The 21,119-nt window shown below is 45.6% G+C and overlaps 1 long non-coding RNA gene and 1 pseudogene across 1 annotated transcript in view; one reads left to right on the top strand and one right to left on the bottom strand.

The window, feature by feature from the left end:
• Nucleotides 1-21,119, top strand: part of LOC149473400 (uncharacterized) — a 122,380-nt gene that overhangs the window by 22,662 nt on the left and 78,599 nt on the right. The gene's annotated exons all lie outside the window — the stretch shown is intronic.
• LOC149473402 (U2 spliceosomal RNA) lies at nucleotides 7,473-7,678 on the bottom strand (annotated as a pseudogene).

Genomic DNA, 21,119 nt, shown 5'->3' with positions numbered 1-21,119 from the left:
CTCCCATCCAGGGCAGCTCCTAACTCAATAAATTGCAGCCTGCTTACAAGGTTGATAAACCTTCCTGCTTCTGGGTGCTGAGCAGACACTACTGGATTGTAAGTGATTTCCCAAAGTCTGCCAAGACAGTGAATGGCAAATTACATTTCTTTGTTTAGATAGAATGTGTTCTGGAGGGCAAATTCAGCCCCACTCCCACCTCCAATAGAGCATCTGAGCTTTAAGTATATAGTCCTGAAGGCTCCTGTCTTTCCAAGCAAATAAGTATCTACAACTTGTAGCTTTTCATTTTGAACATAAATGCCTCAGGTTATAATTACCAGGTGTATGTTTTTTAACCTGATTAACAATTATTTTAGAATACACTTCCCTATATTATGTCTGCCATAATATTTGTCAACATTCATAGAAAATGTGCCTCTTTGAAGTCAATTTGACACCTGAGGTGCTTAAAATTAAATACTGAAAACATAAGCATTTTAACAAAACCAGGCCATCACTCAGTATTACGGATTAAAATCTGTGTATTTAGCATGACATCAGCATGGTACTAATAAAGCCAACCAAGTCTACTTCAAATGTTACTAAACCCATAACAGTAAAATCAGTCTGTATATGCAGTAAAGCATGCTTGTTATACTCACAGTGGAACCTAAGGGGTTAATCCTCTACATTGTGTAAAAAGCACTGTCTGATCCTGTCTTCTCTGATCCTCCCCTTCTTCCAGTGTCCCCCTCTTATCTCCTGATAAGACATATTGTGTGGAGACACTCTGTACATGCTCTGTTTGATCTGTATTGCTAGAGTTTTTTTTTCTTCTTGGAAGAGTGCATGTGATCAGCAAAGGGCCAATCAGTGCTGTCCAGACAAAGGTCAGGGGTTCTGCATCCTCCTAGAGCAGAATGAAAACTCCTACAAGCTTAAACCAGTGCTCCGTTGAACACTGATACAAGTCACAAGGCTGCTCTACCTGCTGATGAGAAAAGTTATTTAGCAGTTCATATTTATTAAAATAATTGCACTTTCATGTTCTGTGTACTGTGGGAGATCAGATATAGTGAAGGCAGTACTGGGTTTAGTAACACTTTAAGCAAAAAATAAAGCTGTTTTGGTAGGTTGGTCCTGTAAATAAATCTTTCATGCACTGGAAAGTGTAGGGGGCATAGGTAATACCTATGCCCTCCCTTCTAAGCAGTGGAAAAATAATTTTGAGGACAGTGACTTCTTTATCAGTAAGGGAATTTGCAAGATTTGTTTTAGTCAAAACAAAATAAATATTTATATTGTCTTTCCTCCCCACCTCATGGCCTCTTCTTTTTTTATTTTCTCCCATATTAAGAAGATCAATTGGTACAGTTATGTAAACCTCTTGTTTCTAGCAGTGCACTCAAGGACTAACAAGGACCTCTGCTTTTGGCAGTTACCATAGACAGATTGGGGGTTTTGATCTACAAGGTAGATTGCTTTTATACTGCTGTTGCTGATGATTAGGGATGAGCCAAACTTACCTGGGTTTGGTTTGAGGCAGGTTTAGCGAACATTACTAAAGGTGTCAAATCCGAACCCCCACTGAAGTCAATAGGAGGCAAAAGTTAAACAAAAGTAATGGCCATTTTCTAGGTTATTAGGCAAGGGGTTATCAACCAAACGGCATGTGGGATGGGTACTGCCCTGGGAAAACCTGTAACCAAGCAAAAACACATTTTAAAAAATTCAGTTTGTTTTAATAATTATTTCAGTGAAACATTAAAAATGCAAAATTCCTTTAAATAATGTGCCTGAGGGAAGCCCTGAACTTACCTGATGTGGCACATCTGTACAGTATATACTGTGCATGCCTAAGTGTATAAATGCCGTTTTAATTGCCAACAAATGACAGCTCCCAGCTGCTTACTTCTGTCTGCAAAGCAGTTGGGGATTCCTTTCATCGATACTAGTTTTGATTGAAAAGATACTTTTATTGCAGAAGCATCAAAAACAACATGTTACGTGTAATCGGGGTACATCTCACCCTGTACTGCGACGCAGCGCACCACATAGCAATACAGTTCCAAACATACGATAAATACATTCAGGCAAATAAATACATTCGCTCAGCGGTATGATGCCTGACGTGATGTGCACAGAGGATGAATCCCCCGGATCACCACATCATGCATGACGCCGCTTACCCCAAAAACTGTAGCATCCTAATACAATATACATTTCCTAGTCACTATGTCATGCACGAAAACGATAACTGAAAAACACTATCAACAATAGGCATCGGGTGTGTGGGGGGGGGGGAAGGGGAGGGAAGGGGGGAAACACAGGCCCGAAGCTTTATTGAAGGGACAAAGACACGCAAGGGGGAGTAGGGGGAAGGGGGAAATCTTCAGACGTCCTCTTCCTCCTTAAAGTCCAACAAGGAATAGTCTCTGAGCAGACTGAGGATCAGTCTGCGGCAGTCCTCAATGGACATCCTCTCCCGCTGGTGGATGAGGCGCTTTCTGGCGCACCATAAAGCGTCCTTAAAACAGCACAGCACCCGCCAGGCGCCGTCAATGTCCTCCAAAGAAAAAGTTCCACAGAACAGTCCATTCAACACCCCAAAGTGAGTGATGGCTGTCTGTGGCACAAAGTCCTTGAGTTCAGGTTCCAGGGCCCCCAACAGGGCCTGAGCAAATGAGCACTCCCAGAAAACGTGGTAAGACGTTTCCTCATGGATGATGCAGAAGGGGCAGTGTCTGTATCTGCTCAGGTTCCTGGCATGCATAAATGTCCTGAGAGGCAGTCCCCCCTGGATAGCCATCCATGCCAGGTCTTTGTGCCTGTTGGTGAGGATGTTGGAAGAAACATTCCTCCAGACCACCTTGCAGGTGTCTGAAGGCAGGCCTGGAACCGACTCCAAAATGTCGCTGGCTCGGATGAGCTTGTAGATCGTCTTTGGCTTCCACAAGTCCGGCTTGACTCCCTGCAGCCCTTGCTCCCTGATGAACTTGAAGGTATCCAAGTAGAACCAAGGAGTGTCCCAGTTGTAGGGGATGGAACTATCCCAAGTGTCCCACCCCAGGGACCTCCAGAGAGGCAACAGGAAGAAGCGAGACATTGCGTTCCCGCCAGAGTCCGTAGTCCGTCTTGGCAAAGTTCTGCGGACGCAGTTGCAAGCAAAGAACACCCTCAGCTGGGTGGCGATGTCGGGCACGCCCTTACCGCCCTTGAGGGGTTCCTTGAACATGACTGCCCGCTTCACTCTGTCCATCTTGGAGCCCCAGATGAAGTGAAACACCGCCCTGGTGATGGCCTTGCAGGTGTTGACCCGGGGGGGCCAGGCCTGGGCGAGGTACTGCAACACAGGGAGAATCTCGCTGCGGAGTACCAGTGTCTTCCCTTCGATGGTGAGGTCTCTGAGGCTCCAGAGTCCAAACTTTTGGCGCATCTTGGCCAGTCTCTCCTCCCAAGACTTCAGGGCTGCGCCCCCGGCACCAAACCAAACTCCCAAAATCTTCATGAAGTCTGTCTTGATGCCAAAGGGCATGGATGCAGAAGAAGGCAGGAACCACTTTCCGAAGAGCATGACTTCCGACTTCCCGCAGTTGACCTTTGCCCCCGAAGCTTGGCCGAAGTCCTCGCAGGTCTGGACGAGCAGGTCGATGGAGCGCTGGTTGGCGCAGAACACCGTTACGTCGTCCATGTAGAGCGAGCACTTCACTTCCCGTCTGTCTGGTCCCGGTGCGGTGATTCCCCCGATCTCTGGATTCCGTCTGATGCATTCGGCGAAGAGCTCTATACAGCAAACAAAAAGCAGAGGTGAGAGAGGACAGCCTTGTCTGACCCCGGAGAGAACCGGGAAGGGGTCAGTCTTCCAGCCGTTCACCTGCACGGAACTACAGATGTCATTATACATGATGTCAACATATGAACAAAACATTTCCCCGAGACCAAACCTGCGCAGGGCTCTGCACATAAACCCATGGGAGACGCGGTCAAAGGCCTTCTCCTGATCAAGACTGACCAGGGCCGCGTGCACACGGCGGTCCTTGATGTATTGGACCGTGTCCCGGACAAGCGCTAGGCTGTCCGCAATCCTGCGGCCAGGAATGCCACAAGTCTGATCCGGGTTGATGATCTGTCCGATGACAGCCTTCAGTCTGTTCGCCATGACCTTGGCGAGGATCTTGTAGTCCACGTTCAGAAGAGAGATGGGACGCCAATTTTTCAAGTCACATCTCTCCCCCTTACGCTTGTACAGGATCGTGATCATCCCCTCCCTCAACGAAGGAGGCATCTTGCCCTCCACCACCATCTCCTCGTACAGCTCGAGCAGGTCCGGGCCCACGAGATCCCACAGCGCTACATAAAGCTCCGCTGGGAGACCGTCGCAGCCCGGGGTCCTGCCTTGCCTAAAGGATTTAGCGGCAGAGTGCAGCTCCTCCAACGTCAAGGGGGCGTTGGTGGCCGACAAACCTGCAGGATCAATAGTGTTAGAGATACCTGACAAGAACCTGTCGGCCGCTTCCGAGTTTGTTTCTTTAGGGGAGTAGAGGTCGGAGTAGTAGTCGCTGACCACTTCCATCACGGCCTCCTTCCCCTTCTGGAGTGTTCCAGTCTTGTCACGCAGCTCCGACAGGGGTGTGTGTCCTGAGTGGAGTTTCCTGAAAAAGAAAGAGTTACACTTCTCACCTTTCTCGAGATGCTCCACTTTGGCACGGAAGACAATGTGCCTGGATTCTTCCTCAAAGTGCTTTTTCAAGCACTTCTTGGTGTCCTCCAGGTCTTGCCTCACGTCCCAGCCACAGTGGTGAAGGTCCTGCAGGGACTGCAGCTGACGCTGCAGCCTCCTGAGTTCCTTCCTCCTGGCACACACTTGCTGGCGTCCCCTGGCCTGAAAGAAGCTGCGCAGCTTGACTTTCACGAACTCCCACCAGTCGCTGACCTTAGGAAAGAAAGACTTCTCCTCTCGCCAGGCACCGTAGATTTCCCTGAGCTCCGCTAGCAGTTCCTCATCGCCCAGCAGGGTGCAATTCAGCTTCCAGGAGCCTGGGCCCGGGGCAAAGCCCTCTCCCAGATCACCTTGAAAGTGAACGGCCCTGTGGTCAGAGAAAAAGCAGGGAACCATGGAGAACCCGCGGTGCCTGACTGCCCTGGAGGTGAGCACAAAGTCAATCCTGGAGCGCACGGATCCATCGGGGCGGCTCCATGAGTAGTTCACAGAACCGCGCCCCACGGATCCCACTGCGTCTCGCAGGGAGGCCTCTGCAATCATCTCCCGGAGCAGCTTCGAGGTGGCGTCGAGTTTTGCGTACATGCTGGAGCTGCGCCCATCCTCCTCTATCGGACAGTTAAAATCACCGCCGATTACTACTGTTCTCGTTGTGGCGAGTTGCGTCCGCAGGGTTTGGAAAAGTTCCAGCCGCGCGTTCTTCTCCGGGGGGGCGTACACGTTGATGAGCCTAACGGGCTCCCCCGCCCACGAACCATCTATGACCAGAAGGCGGCCACAGACGAGCTCATGGACGGAGTCAACAGTGAAACGTCTTCCCCTGATAAGAACCGCAACCCCTGCGGACTTGCAATCGCCACCCCCAGACCAGTAGGAGGGACCATGGGTCCACTGGGAGGACAAATGAGTGTACCTCCTCAGAGGGGGAAGTGCGCACTCCTGAAGCATGTACACATCACTCTGCTGTGTGGAAAGAAAGGTCAGCACAGTCTGCCTCCTAGACACGTCCTTTATGCTCCTCACATTAATGGAAAAGATAGATATCTCAGCCATCATGGGAAAGAGATGAAGGGGTTAGTCGGCAGGGGCTGTGCTTACCTCCCCTGGGGAGGGGGGGCGACCTCTGTGACCTCTGCAGCCTGACAGGTGTCCTGGCCCAGACCAATCTGATTGAGGACCTCGTTGAGGACCTCATTGAAGTCGGTGGAGAGATCTGGTTCCGACTGGGTCAGAGCCATCTCTTCCTCCACCTCTTCTTCCTCCAGCGTGTCGAGGTCCTCCCCCACGGGGTCGGGGCCTGCGGCATTCTGGAGGACGGCAGGCCGCTTGGTGGCAGAGGAGGTGTCCTCCGCCGCCGGGCTGGCCTGCTCCTTCTTCCGCTTCCTGTACCCCGCCGCAGAGTTGCTGACAGGGGTGACAGGGGGAAGGGGCGGGAAGTCCTCCTGGGAGGACAGGTCCGGGGGGGGTGGGACCGGGGCAGGGGCAGGGGGGCAAGGGGGGGTAGGGGCAGGGGGACCAGGGGCCGAGGGGCCGGGGGCCGGGACAGAGGGACCAGGGGCAGGGGGGCCAGGGGCAGGGGGACCAGGGGCGGGGGGGCCAGGGGCAGGGGGACCAGGGGCAGGGGGACCAGGGGCAGGGGGGCCCGGGGGGCCAGGGGCAGGGGTACCTGGGGCCTGGGGGGGGTTCCTCTTACCCGGGTCCTTTGGAGGCTTTTGTGGCGTTGGTTTGGTGGCCGGGCCCTTGCTCAGGGCCCCGGCGTACGTCCTGCTTCTTTCTGGGCAGTCTCTGTAGACGTGCTCGGACCGTCCACAGAGGTTGCAGGTTCTGGACCTTGGGCAATCCTTGGTCTCGTGACCTGCAGACCTACAGAACCTACAAGAAAGCACACTGCATTCCTTACCCTCGTGCCCCGGCTGGCCGCACTTGCGGCATGACTGGGGTAGGTCTGGGTAGTGTAGGAGTCCTGATGACGATCCCAGGGAGAAGCATTGTTGCAGGTGTTGGAGATCTCCAGCGGGACGATCTCTTAGTAGCCTGCAAAACACAGCCCACTTACCAGTCCAGAAGCCGTTGGTGTCTAGTATCCGGACTGGGTCCTTCAACACGACACAAAACCTTTGGAGGTAGGTGGCTATGTCTCTGCCGGGGACGTGAGGGTTCCTCATGGACACCGTGATCCTTCTTTCGTCCCTTTGAATGGGAGAGTTCGCAGCGAACTTTCGGAAGAGGGAGTCGGGTCCAGCGGTCTTCACTGCCTCCCAGTACCTTCTGCACACCTGTAGGGAGACAAATGTGACAAGGAACAAACCTTTCACGAATGACTGCACCGACAGGGTCTCTGCTTTGCTAAATCCTTGTTCAAGGATCATTTTCTTGCCAAAGACTTCCGGGGTCATCTCCGGGATTCTGCCGTCCACCTCTTTCAGCCGCAGCACGACTGTCTGCTTCATCCAGGGCTCCAAGGGAGGGAGACCGTCTGCAGGGCCGGAGCGGTCTGGGGTGGAGGTGGAGGCGGAGGGGGCTTCTCCCGGGGTCTTGGCGGTGGTGGCGTTCTGTGGCTTCTTCACGGTCTGTTTCTTCCCCATCTTGGCGCAGAGGAGTTCTCAGGAGGGCTTCCCAGAGATCTTGGTCGGGTTCCTTCTCCTTCTTCTTCCTCGGCGGCTTCACTCTCGCTTGCTTAGCCTTTGAAAAGGCTATTGAGCGTCTACTGCCCGGAGGTAGTAACGCAGAGTGAACAAGGGGGGGGAAGATCACAAACTCGTTCTGTGTGGGGGCTAAGCCTCAAACCCAATAGCAGCAAGTAGGTGAAGCCGAATTTAATCGACGATCCTACAAGGCCGAGAAGAGGGTACCCCACACAGACCAAATGGCTTGGATAGATACAAGTGTTTCTCAACGTCCTAGCTGGAAGCCAGGACACCCCTAAAGGCAAGGTCGATACTACACTTGATCTTAGCCAAAAGGCCGAGAAGCGATATATATATTTGATTTCATCGATACTAGTGATAAGCTAAACGTACCTGAGTTTGATTTGAGACAGCTTCAGCAAACATTACTAAAGTTCAGGTGCCAAAGCTAAACCCCATTAAAGTCAGTGAGAGCCAAATGTTAAAAAAGAGTAATGGTCATTTTCCATGGAAATAAGCAAAGGCATTATCAAACAAATACCATGGGGCACTGCCCTAGAGAATATGTACCAAAGCAAAAAAAGTTTTAAAAAATACTTACATTTAACCACTTGGCATCTGCCTATAGCAGTTTTACTGACACAGGGCAGCTGCTCTGTGCAGAATCACGTATACATACATGATTCTGCATTTCCTGGTAGGAGGAGCGCGTGTGCTTGCAAGCCGTCCTATCCACATTGACATATGCTCCTGTAGATGTAAATCACTAGGTCCGGGCTAACATGGCATAGTAGCTGACAGGAGAGAGATCTGGGAGTGTAAAAAACACAGATCTGTCTCTTTTCAGCGGGGACGTGCTGTCTTTTATCAAAGCAGGGAGATAAAAGCAGCACATCCCCTGGTAACACACAACAAAGCACAAAGTTAAATCACTCCCTAACACACACTTAACCCTTTTACTGCCCCAGATGTTACCCCTTCCTTCCCAGTGTCATTAGTGCTTTTTTGTAGTACTGATCACTTTATTAGTGTCACTGGAAATATCAGTGGCAGTTAGCCAGTTCCCACCCAGTGTCAGTGTTCGAATGCCCACCATACTGTCACAGTCCTGCTATAATTCTCTGATCGCCACCATTACTAAAATAATTTTTAAAAAAATTCCAATATATATAACATATCAGTTTTTAGTCGCTATAATTTTCACGCAAACCAATTAATATACACTTATTGGGATTTATTTTACCAAAGATATGTATCAGAATACATTCTGGCCTAAATTTATCAATAATTTTTTTTTTATTGGATATCTTCTATAGCAAGAAGTAAAAAAATGTGTCTTTTTTCATTTATAGCGCAAAAAAATAAAAAATCCAGTGATGAACAAATGCCACTAAAAAAAAACTCTATTTGTGTGAAAAAAATTATATAAATTTAATTTGTGTGCAGTGTTCCATGACCGTGCAATTGTCAGTTAAAGTAGCACAGCGCTTAATAGCAAAAAAATGGCCTGGTCATGAAGGGAGGTAAATCTTCCAGAGGGCAAGTGGTTAAGGCATGTCATGAATGATAACTGTCCCAGTTTCTTGAGCTTACAACTCTCAACTATCAAGCCATCAAATGGGTGGCATCATAGCTAATCACATGTGTGGCACCATGGCAACAGCACCAAAGAGTGACGCTTCTTTGGCTGTAAAAGATAGGAGGGCTTAGCTCAACTCAAGCGAAATATTAAAAATGTAGAATTAATTAAATAACATGCCTTGATGCCCTGACTCTGCCTGTGAAGTGGTGCATCTTTGCAATTTGTACATTTCAAATTTTATGCAGTAGGTTGTACAAAGACAAAAAGTATGTCTAAATTAAGAACACAATGACAGCTCCTGGCTGTTTATTTCATTTTTTAAACAAAATGGCCAGGGATTCCCTTCATCTATACCAGCGGTTCTCAACCTGGGGGTCGCGACCCCTTTGGGGGTCGAACGACCATTTCACAGGGGTCGCCTAAGACCATCGGAAAACACATATTTCCGATGGTCTTAGGAACCGAGACACCGCTCCTGTCTCAGGCGATCTGTGGGCAGGATGATATGCTGCCCCTGTAACCTGGCCACACCTCCAGCATCACTCAACAGCTCCGCCTCCTCGCCGCTGATTGGCCACCGGAACTGTAGCTCAGGAGAGGCACACAGGCGGCCAATCACCGGCGAGGAGGTGGAGCTTGGAGAGGAGGAGCCGAGCGGCAGGGCGCAGAGATCGAAGAAGATCGAGGGAGCTGCAGGAGCGAGTGAAGAGAGAGGCCAGAGAAGGAAGACAGCTGACAGGTAAGTGCAAATTTTGCTGCTGCAGCCAGGTATGCAGGCTGTAGATGGGAGAGGGAGAGAGCAAGCCCAGGCTGGAGCAGGAGTCGGCAAGGTAAGTATCATTGGTGTCAGTGGAAGGGATAGTGCCCCATCATTTGTGTCACTAATACCAACGATGGGGCACTATTCCTCCCCCCACTGACACCAACGATGGGGCACTATTCCTCCCACTGACACCAACGATGGGGCACTATTCCTCCCACTGACACCAACGATGGGGCACTATTCCTCCCACTGACACCAACGATGGGGCACTATTCCTCCCACTGATACCAACGATGGGGCACTATTCCTCCCACTGACACCAATGATGGGGCACTATTCCTCCCACTGATACCAATGATGGGGCACTATTCCTCCCACTGATACCAATGATGGGGCACTATTCCTCCCACTGACACCAATGATGGGGCACTATTCCTCCCCCCACTGACACCATCAATGGGGCACTATTCCTCCCACTAACACCAACGATGGGGCACTATTCCTCCCACTGACACCAACGATGGGGCACTATTCCTCCCACTGACACCAACGATGGGGCACTATTCCTCCCACTGATACCAATGATGGGGCACTATTCCTCCCACTGACACCAATGATGGGGCACTATTCCTCCCACTGACACCAATGATGAGGCACTATTCCTCCCACTGACACCCACAATGGGGCACTATTCCTCCCACTGACACCCACGATGGGGCACTATTCCTCCCACTGACACCAATGATGGGGCACTATTCCTCCCACTGACACCAATGATGGGGCACTATTCCTCCCACTGATACCAATGATGGGGCACTATTCCTCCCACTGACACCAATGATGGGGCACTATTCCTCCCACTGACACCAATGATGAGGCACTATTCCTCCCAATGACACCCACAATGGGGCACTATTCTTCCCACTGACACCCACAATGGGGCACTATTCCTCCCACTGACGCCAATGATGGGGCACTATTCCTCCCACTGACACCAATGATGGGGCACTATTCCTCCCACTGACACCAATGATGAGGCACTATTCCTCCCAATGACACCCACAATGGGGCACTATTCCTCCCACTGACACCAATGATGGGGCACTATTCCTCCCACTGACACCAATGATGAGGCACTATTCCTCCCAATGACACCAATGATGGGGCACTATTCCTCCCACTGACACCAATGATGGGGCACTATTCCTCCCACTGACACCCACGATGGGGCACTATTCCTCCCACTGACACCAATGATTGGGCACTATTCCTCCCACTGACGCCAATGATTGGGCACTATTCCTCTCACTGACGCCAATGATTGGGCACTATTCCTCCCACTGATACCAATGATTGTACACTATTCCTCCCACTGACGCCAATGATGGGGCACTATTCCTCCCACTGATGCCAATGATTGTACACTATTCCTCCCACTGACGCCAATGATGGGGCACTAATCCTCCCACTGACGCCAATAATTGTACACTATTCCTCCCACTGACGTTAATGATGGGGCACTATTCCCCCCACTGACACCAATGATGGGGCACTATTCCTCCCACTGACACCAATGATGGGGCACTATTCCTCCCACTGACACCAATGATGGGGCACTATTCCTCCCACTGACACCAATGATGGGGCACTATTCCTCCCACTGACACCAATGATGGGGCACTATTCCTCCCACTGACACCAATGATGGGGCACTATTCCTTCCACTGACACCAATGATGGGGCACTATTCCTCCCACTGATACCAATGATGGGGCACTATTCCTCCCACTGATACCAATGATGGGACACTATTCCTCCCACTAATGCCAATGATGGGGCACTATTCCTCCCACTGATACCAATGATGGGACACTATTCCTCCCACTGACACCAACGATGGGGCACTATTCATCCTACTGACATCAGTGATGGGGCGCTAGTCCTCCCACTGCAAAATTACAGTTATGAAGTAGCAACGAAAATAATTTTATGGTTGGGGGTCACCACAGCATGAGGAACTGTATTAAGGGGTCGCGGCATTAGAAAGGTTGAGAACCACTGATCTATACCAAACTCTTATTCTAGATGAGGGCCTTATAGCAATGTAATAGGGGACCTGCACAGATCAAAAAAGACCATTCAGGTCTGTTAAAAATGTTATAAGTATAATAATTTTATAAATATAAAAAATGGCATGAGTTCCTCCCTGAATTCTATAGGGGGAGCCCCATGCAAAAGGGTGATTTTAAGAGGAAACACCATACAGTGGATATAAAAAGTCTATTGCATATCTGGCACGGACTGTACTGACTGGTGAGCGCTACACTTGAGCTAAACAACCCCTAATGGTGTGGATTTTTGGGGTGGACCTCATGCTTTTTTTTCTTGTTTCTGCATACTGTATGCAGAAACAAGAAAAAAAAGAATGAGGTCCACCCCAAAAATCCACATCATTAGGGGTTGTTTAGCTCAAGTGTAGTGCTCACCAGTTAGTACAGTCCGTGCCAGATATGCACTTTAAGGGCTTGTTGGCCCACTTTTAATAAATCAGAAAGAAAATGGCTCCCCTTGCAGGGATTTCTACCATGAGCACGAAACAAAGTAATATTCAGCTGCTGCTCACTCATTGTGCTCCGTCCTTCTGACCATCTAACACAGCACCCCTGTGTTCATGTATAAAGGTTGTACTTCTCTCAGCTCTCTTTCTGGCAGCTACTTGCTGCTCTGGACCTCAGGCGTGGGCCTTCTGTCTGTTCTATCATAGACTGCACTATGCAGACATGCACACTTCTGGCTGCTTCCTTGCAACCACTCCTCGTGAGGATGGAGCCCCAATCTACCTTCAGGTCCCAGATTATAACAGGTGTGAACACGTGTGCCATCAATGTGCTGGTTGCCTGCAAAACTTGGTCCCAAGATTGGAGACTTCCTCCCTCCTGATCTCTATGAAATCTCCTGGCTCCAGGTCCCAAATTGGTTTTTATCAACCACGGAGGAAACTGCAAATCCAGTTTCCTCAAAATAAAATAAGTATCCTGGAGCCCCTCCACCTACCTGGTTGAGAATCATGTGTGACCTAAAACCTTTTCAGCACCTTGACAGGGTACCACACTGTCACACATGTCTGAAAGAAGACATTACTGTTTCCCTCCTAGTAACCATCTTTCCTTCCATTTTCTACCGGCTATTGCCCTAGCAATAAGAAAAGATTAATTTGTTGCCAAAGGGGAAACACATGCAGTTTATTTTTTGTCTACTTCATAAATGGAACTCCATATGTTAATGAAACAGTGGTACAATGTTAAGCAACAGTGTATGTCTTCTAAAGTTATCCACACCAACTGCAGCCAACATTCATTATTTCTTTTTGGTTAGGATAGAAACAAGTTAAAACCTTTGTCAGTTTTAATTGCTGTGCCCCTTTTGGGAAGATTCCCCTTCCTCTCAGAACAGTAGGCAATTGGAAATGCCTCCAATGGGGACACAAAACAAAAACATATTTTAGCAGGATAAGGAAGGGTTAGAATTTTTGACAGTAATTTTATTTTTGTTTGTGCCTCTCTGTCTTGGTGACAACCACCCAAATTTCTTGTATGTGTGTCCCTGGGACATCTGTGAGGGAGAATTTTCCAATGGGCGCATTAATAAGAAATAAAAACATGGCAGAAATGTTAACTTTTACCACTCTATCCATATCTAAGTGTAGCACCCTTCAAGTTTAGATAGGGGGAGCTAGACAGGTTTTTAGTCAGAGGCTGAGTAGCAGCCTGGGATGAGTCAGCCTGGGAGTGAGGTAACCTCGGGACAGGCTAGGGAGGTTCTGAGGGTCAGAGCTTCTAGATCCCTCCCATTTTTCCAGAAACCTGAGAGCTTTATGGAGGAGGAGTGAAAGCTCAGATCTATATACACAAAGGACTTTAGTCAATCCCCTGGCAGGAGGCTGGGCATGATGACCAAGGCAACCCCTTAAGTATTACAGAGCCTGGGAGGAGTTGGTCATGTTTGGGTGGAAAATGATGTGAGAAGGCTGGCGTATGGAGCCTGGGAGGGGGCCCAGGAAGGGGCTCACCTGCAGGCAGTATCTTGAAAGGAGGATCTCTCAGCCTCAACAGTTCCCTGAGATTGGACAGCCTAGGAAGCAGAGAAGAAGCCAGCCCAGCATAAGGCCTGAAGTTAGCCACTGACCCAACAGTCTTACACGAGAGAACTGAGTGAGTAATCCTGCCTCCCCTGGGCCAGATAAGGGGAGAGGGCAGTCAGGTGGAGCACCAAACTAGCACCTCATCTGGGACTGTTTCATTAAAGTGGCAGCTTCTGGGTGCCCTTGCCCAGGGATTCCCTCAGGCAGCTGGGTGAAGAAGAGATTTCATCTGGGGTCTGAGGTTGTACACCAGGAGTACTGGAGAGCTCTCCAAGAAGAGACTTTTTGTCTTGGACTTGTGCATAATTGCTAAGGAATTTGTCCTCAAGTTCACAGTTCCTTGAGCATCACATATGCCCCTCAACCTTATTCAAGTTCAATACCCCTTAATAAAGCAAAATCAAAAGTAGCTCAATGACTATTTACTATCTCCAGTGTGCAAGATCTGAAGAAAATGCATGTTGCCTGGCTATGCAGGACTATAGGAGGACCTAAGTAACAATTTTTGTCTGGAATTAGGCTTTAAAGCAAACCAGTCAGGTGAGAAATACATAGGCTGCCTTTAGGGACCTATTTCTGAAAATACCATTTGCATATCTACATATGTTTTATATCCACCCACTCACCTCAATACTTTAAAGTCAATGATCCAGCACAAGTATGCAGATCAGAGAAGTATGCAGTCATAGAAAAGTTAAATATCCTCACTCACATAATTGTTTCAGGGTGTTAGCAATTTGGTATCCAGCTTTGGGCTCTATGCTATTCCTCACTGAGCCCCTTCCCCCATTTGAGTTTCCTGTCAGTAGTATATTATGTTTTTGTTTTTTTAATTACCTTTGATTGATGTCTGCTGGCCAGTCACATGGCACCCAGGGTCCTCTTTCTGCTAAATGGTCTCCTGGTGGCCCAGTACAATACACATATGCTGATGTGATGATATCCTCACTGCTCTCTGCATCAATATACTCTAAGTGTAGGACACCATGCTAAGAGGGAGGGGCAATGACACTCTGCACTAATAGTCTTTCCATAGATGCTAGGCATCATTCAACTGGGAATATTGGTGACATTTTGTGGCTGAAAAGAGGTAGTGTGAGACAACTTTAAAATGATAGTAAGTTTTGCAGCACAAGGTGTTTTTTTTTCTAAACACCTGGGGGGACATTTAAAAATAAAAAGTGGAGCTGGACTTTAAACTGTTGAAGCAAGAAGGCCAGCATGAAAGCCACACAACTAGGATTTCCAGGTGTTGAGGTCAGAAGCCTACTTGTTTCTCTCGTTACAGATTTTCTTAAAGGATATGTGTGGTGTGTGAGCCAGACTACTAACAGAAATCTGTCTATAGAACCACTCTGAGCAGACAGAATGACTTAATAAAGGGACATGGCCTTTCCAGAATCCTGTACTGGAGTCTGACCCAGTCACACTGAGTGACTGGGTAATCCTTTTAAGATGCTTTATTCGTAACATGATAATTCCATTCCTGGTCTCTCTGTCCTGACAGTGGACTTCAGTGACGAAAGAGACCAGTTTATCTAATTCACCTTAATACTGTCAGAAAATTACTTTCTGTTTTCGTTACATCGTTCACTGTTGTAAATGTTGATGCTACTGGTCATCGTTTGGTATTACTAACTGATTGGTTATGATCAAAGAGCAACACAAATGTATCTAGTAAATATTGAAGGGAAATATGGGTAATGCTGTCCAAGAATGATCTCCAGCATCCATCAAGCCTGTTACTATATGAATAATTACATAATTAAGTGCCTTCCAATGTTATGAAGATTTGTAGAAGTGTGTACATCCATAGCCAAAATAAGCTGAGGCTTAGGGAGGCAGGACTGTCAGAGGCAACACACAGCCAACCACTCACAATGTTATTGCTGTTAAAAGACTCCCTTATGTAATAAAAGCCTCCAGACTGCCCTGCCTGCCAGAATCATCATGGAGTTTCTGTATAGTTTGTGCATTTTTCTGTTTGTAGATTAATTTATTGCTCAACCCTTCTGGAGCAAAATGGATAGCTAAGCAGAGTGACAGTATGCTTACTTTTTAAATCAATACATTTGATGCACAGTTTTCTTTCAGCCTCTCTGCTTCCAACCTTGGTGTGCCCATACATTTATGACATCCAATTTTAGCAGCCTGATACTAAGTTTATTTATTATTACAGGTACTTATATTGCACTGTCAGTTTACTAGCTTCAGGTTGTATTTAGCAATGTAACATTTCAGTTTTAACGGGTTTCATTGGGTTTGTAAGGCTGTATTTTAACACCACTGCTACTGTTTTCTTTTACACCAAAAAGAGTTTTTGGGTCCACCTACTTGTAATTTCCGTATGTGATTGTTGCAACATACAGTATATAACCATAAATCTCAATATATGATATACTCTTAAAGTCTTTTGAAAAGTCAGCATTATCTTTTACTTACAAGTATCTAGTTATCTAGAGTCCTGCTGTGGTGTTATGCTCTATGCATTCAAGCAGACCTTTTTGGATAGGTTGATAGAAAACTGTGCTTATGCTATATCAGATATATACTACCCTTTGAATGATAAATGATCCTCTAAATCAGTGAAAAAGTGTAAAAAAATTGAAAAACTGATTTTTCTTATGAAAATCTGGTGGAAAAATCAGTGGAGGGATGCAACAAAGTTAGGAGAATCATTATAAATGAGAACTGGAGAGAAATTCAATTTAATATTATACATACCAGTGGTTTTCAACCTGTGGAACTTCAGGACCCACATTTGTCCTTGGTCATTAAGTCGTGACCTAAAAATTATTTACTTTCCAGATCATTATGATTTATTCCACAAAACAACTTGAACAGTATTCTACAATGTATATGCACTTTTTAAGCAGTAAACAAACGGCTTCCTTCCAAAATGGATAGTGCTGTAATCACAACGCTAGTGAAAATGAAAGTGCTGTTAAGGTAAAAACCCAATAAAAGAAACGGTAATTGAAGCATATAGAACTAATGGGAAAACTGGGGATGTTTCTTGCTCTTTATAAGTGTCTCAAAGTCTGGGGTGATGGTAGGGACATTAGAGAGGCCTGGGGGGCACTTTCCTGCCACCCAGTCCGCCCCTGGTCGTGACCCACTTGATGAACACTGATGCATACAGTATACATCCCATTTATAATAAATGTCTCACCTCTGTATGCAGGAAAATGTCCAAAATGTAATTTATATAGACTCACATTGGCACATTGTTTGTGGCATTGCCAAAAGATTTCATTCTTTTGGAAGCAGGTGTTGGGATATATAAATCTAGTTACAGGTTTTACTGTTCACAAAGATGTTACTGTTTAGCTGTGATCAGGCAGAGGCAATAAGTATTATAAACAGGCGGACATGTAATTTGCAGTGGATTCAAATATGTTTATTGACAGCTAGGAGAAATATTATGAGGCACTGGATAACTAGTGCATCTCCTGTGGTGGCAGAATTAATAGCAGATATGAAAAAAACTGTTATATATTGAAAAATTAAGTGTGGAACTTTCAGACCAGACCCAAGTTAACAATTTCTTTAATAGGTAGAAAAGGTTTATAGCAGTGGTCTCCAAACTGCAGACCTGGGGCAAGACGCGGCCCTTTGCTTGTCTTTTTCCAGCCCTTGGGTCACTATACCTTCCACTGTTATGAGACACTATTCTGCCAACTGACACAAACAATGGGGCACCATTTCTGCCACTCACACCAATAATGGGGCACTATTCCTCCCAATGACACCAATGATGGAGCACTATTCCTTGCAATGAAGCCAACGATGGGGCACTATTCCTCCTCCTAATACCAAATGTGACACTGTTTAATCCCACTGATTTACACTCTCGCTGACCACAGTCCGGCCCCCCTAAAGTCAGAAGGACAATAACATGGCCCTTTGTTTGGAAAGTTTAGAGACCCCTGGTTTATAGACTGCACTTTAGATCTGGTGGAGATACAACAATTTATGACTACATTTAAATATACAGAATGGTATATTAAAGCTGATGCTACTAATAGTTTGTATAAGCTTAAAACTAACTCATAGTAAAAACATTTTTATTTATTAACCGTTTAACTTAATTCTTATTTAAAATATACAATATAGGAATTATTAAGGGTTGCTGTCGAATGTGGATAAAGACTATTGGTTACACTTGTTAGTAGATGTGTTATTGAAATTACAACTTTTGGTATTTGTAATATACTTAGCGTATGTTAATCATTGTTTTTTTTTTCTTTTTTTTTCTTTTCCTGTTTATGTTAAAATGGTTGAGATGTAGGTTGACCTGTAAGTTGTGAATATGTCTTGATATTGTACGGTTTGAAAAAAAAGAGCTGGGGAGGAGAAGCAGCAGTACACTGAACTTCCCAGTGAATGGCTGTGCGAGGAGGAGGGGGCACCAGGACAGGTCTTATCATTGGAGGAGAGCACACTGAGTTCCCAGCATAGCTAGAGAACTGGCCATGGTGTGTTTTCCTGCCTAGTGTGGTCAGTTTTTGCTAGGAAAGCAGGTGGACTGGCAGGAACACCAGCAATTTCACACAACGATGCAATACAAACAGAACAGGATACTTTTTCATACATGTACATGGTACAACAGGCACATATCAGAAATGTGAAATGTTGGGTTTACATATTCTGTAAGTAGTAGTATATTGTGTAATGATATTCATGGTTATATATGTTGTAACAATTGGGTATTGAAATGACAAGTTGACAGACCCAAATACCCCTTTTAGGCATAACATGGCAAACATAGGAGCTGTGCTAAAAAGGAGTCTGAGAAATCCCATAAAACCCTTGAATTGAAATGTTATGTTGCTAAATAGCTATGTGTAGATAATAATAAAATATATTGTTTTTGTGGAAAAAATAAGCATGGCACCTCTAAAGTTTGACTATATTTTATTGAGTGTCTTATATGGATGTGGTATGTAACTGGCCCATATTCTAGATTATTGAATAAAAACTAGTCTGGGGCAGACTCCTGGGTACTTGCGTACTTGTATTATCATAAAAACATAGTAAAAACAAAAGGGAATCCCCTATTCTTTAGTTAATTTTAAAACAATCAACAAATTGCTATTCATTGATCTTGCTAGAGATCACTGTTGAATCAAAACAAGGAAGGAGCATAGCTAAAACACAGAAGTCGGGTCAGAGAAGGTAGAGGATGTAATAGGACAACAGGAAAAAAAAACTACTACTGTGTATTTTTGTCATCATCCTAAAAATACAATGACAATAGGCAATATTGAGATCGTTACTGAGTACCCGTACAGTCACGTACAAAGCTTTGTGTTGTTGTAAGGTATTACACAACTGATACTATTTCAGTTCTAGGAATCAGGAGCTTTAATTTTCCCCTTCTGGTAAGCCGAGCAAATGGCTGACCCTTGTCCCTTTAAGAAAGTAAACTAACTTTGTCTTGGTTGTCTCTGATTGGCTCAAGGTATTAAGGCAGATTAAGGGTTTAGTGTACTGCAGCCTTGGATTTTCCTCGAATTCTAGGTTAGTATGTCAGCATGTCACTGAGTCATTAGGCCAGACCGTGCGTATCACATACACACATAATACATTTAGAAACAAATTAAGAATAGGCCAATGTGCAGGAATGTGATACAAACGAAAAAGAACTTTCACTTGCTATATCCTACGTAGTTGCATTACAATAGTATTTTTTTTTAAATTAAGCAAAAACCATAAATGTGTGTAGCCTGGCCTAGCCTAGATTGTAAGCTCTAACGAGCAGGACTCTCTGTTTCCTCTTGTACCAAATTGTATAGTAACTGTAATGTCTGCCTTCATTTTGTAAAGAGCTGCCCAAACTGTTGGCGCTATATAAATCCTGTATAATAATAATAGTCATAGAAACTTCCCTACTCTATGCAATACCTGTTCCATTTATTAGCAAATGAATCAATACATGAGTGTAATAAAGGAGAAAAAAATATGCTTTCCAGTAACTGCCAACCTGAAAAAATGCTGTTTGTATTTGTGATGTATCCATCTTCTCCGCCACCTTATACTAACTGACAGCATAGGACTTTGTTGTAAGTAAATGAATGTGTTGGTAGTATCATGGAAGAAGAACAAAAATTTGCCCTCTCTGGAACAGGAAAACTTGAGCATATTACATACAAGGTTGATGAAGTGTGTAATATGAGCAGATAGTGCAGTTCTTGTTTGAATAAATACTGATTAGGGATTAGATTCACGTTTGGGTCAGATATGAGTTTGAGGCAAACCCAAGCCATTTGCAGTTTGCAAACCCAGCAAACTACTGCAGCAATTTCCCACCATAATACATCAGGATGATGCACAGGAAGAGCCTTTGATCTTTGGCTAACTGGCTTAGAAGGGCCAGTATAGGGGCTTTGTCATGGGCCAGTCCCCTCACTATAAAATGCAGTAGAGCTCAGCCATAGTGTCAGTGTATTGCAAGCTTTTGTGGGGAAAGAAAGGGAGAACCGTCAAACTGCTTAGGTAAAGAGCAGGATCAGTGTGGAAATTGTACAATAACTGTGATTTTTTTTTTATTGTGGGATTTAATTTTATTTTGTGGTTGATCAGCAATCACTTTTAGCTTTTATTCTGTTCATAGCAAGATACTTTTTTCAATGCAAGATTTCCCTTTAAAAACATGGGCTTTTGATTCAGAAATATTTTGGAGTTTCATTTCTTTTTTTGGGGGGGGGTGGAATATATTGTGTTTTACTTAATGTTGATAGGGCCTTTATTTTAGATGAAACTGCTTTTTTGCAGCAGGACTTTTCTTTAAAAAGTGGGCTGTTGTTTCAGGAGATATTATTTTGGGGGATAGATTAGTGTTTATTGTATATTAATTTGGCTTTTTTGGGGCTAAATTGCTTTTATTTACAGCAACGTTTTCTTTTTAAAAATGTAGGCTTCTATTCAGAGATGATATTTGGGGTTTTCAGTTGTTTTGGAGGTTTCTTGATTTTTATGTTATGTTGGGCCTTTTATTAAGTTTGAGGCACCCAAAGGGCAACATCATTTTTGTGGCCAATCTTTTCTGGTAGCTGCCTTTTTTGCAGAATGCCGCTACACCTTTTGAAAGAAGAAAATATAAACACAAAACAAACAGAAAAAAGTGTGTACCAAAATCACCTCATATTATCACTCCAATTTGCTGCAAGTTAGGCATATCCTGGTTAGACATATTATCCCTGATAAAAGCAGCTCTGCTACTGGTCATGTTTACACTGCTGTTTTCTGTGCAGTCTCTTAATTCTTATAGTAAAACCTCTACTGGTGCTTTTCACTAATAA

The sequence above is a fragment of the Staurois parvus genome, unplaced genomic scaffold (assembly GCF_062004578.1).
Source record: "Staurois parvus isolate SC_StPar_1 unplaced genomic scaffold, SC_StPar_1.0 ptg000017l, whole genome shotgun sequence".
In the NCBI taxonomy this organism is placed as follows: Eukaryota; Metazoa; Chordata; class Amphibia; order Anura; family Ranidae; genus Staurois; species Staurois parvus.
Note: the sequence above shows the minus strand (reverse complement) of the source record. Positions and strands in the feature narration are given on the sequence as shown.